The sequence below is a fragment of the Poecilia reticulata genome, linkage group LG21, assembly GCF_000633615.1.
Source record: "Poecilia reticulata strain Guanapo linkage group LG21, Guppy_female_1.0+MT, whole genome shotgun sequence".
Classification (NCBI taxonomy): Eukaryota; Metazoa; Chordata; class Actinopteri; order Cyprinodontiformes; family Poeciliidae; genus Poecilia; species Poecilia reticulata.
This window is the reverse complement of record NC_024351.1, coordinates 3,891,743-3,892,622: the sequence shown is the minus strand read 5'-3', so window position 1 is coordinate 3,892,622 and position 880 is coordinate 3,891,743.

The following is an 880-nucleotide window of genomic DNA, read 5'->3' as shown; positions in this document are numbered from 1 at the left end:
TAAAGTTTATCATTCGCACTGCTGTCTGGGAAGTTTCACGTTTTCATGCCAAGAAGCTGTGTGTTTAAAGGTAAATCTCTGGATGASATGGAGATTTCAGACAGTCGGCTGAGTAAGAATGAGGCGACAGTGGAGAAGAATCACTCTGCTTCAACAATAAAAACCAAAAAAAGAGTGAAGGACTGTGTTTTTTGACCCAGTAAAGGTTGAAAAGATAGGAAGGAAGCATAAAAAAGGCAGGATACTTTCAGGTTGTTTGCAGTCGAGATCACGTACAATCTGAACATATTTGGAAACGTAAACAACCACAAAAAATATATATATATATCAAATTGAGCACTAAGACCTGCAGTGTGATCGCAGCCTAATATAATTATAATCGGAACTGGACTGCCGTGAAAAAGTCGGATGTGTCACATATGGTAAAAAATCTGATTTGGGTCGCATTTGCCTGGTGTGTAAATGTAACAGGAACTGATTTGTCAATCGAGTAAAAACACCAATAAAGTAAAATAAGAGCTTGTTTTGCAGTCGTTGCCATAGGCACCAATGATGCAACCAAACTAGAGATCATTGTTAACAGAGTTCCAATGATTGTAGTGGAGAGGTTATATTAGGGATACAAGTGGTTTCCACAGGACAGAGGTCCATGGGAATCCACACAGATCTCACAAAGCGTGGAAATGGGAGGTGGAAGCAAAAACAAAGACACTTCCTGTTGTTTGGTGGAAATCAGACCTGTCCTGGAGAAGACGGAGAGGAAGGACAGCAGCCAGGCAGCAGGAATGTTTTGATTTTTGATACATGACTTTTCTCCTTTTTTCCCCTTCTCAAAGGGTGTGTGTGTGTGTGTGTGTGTGTGTGTGTGTGTGTGTGTGTG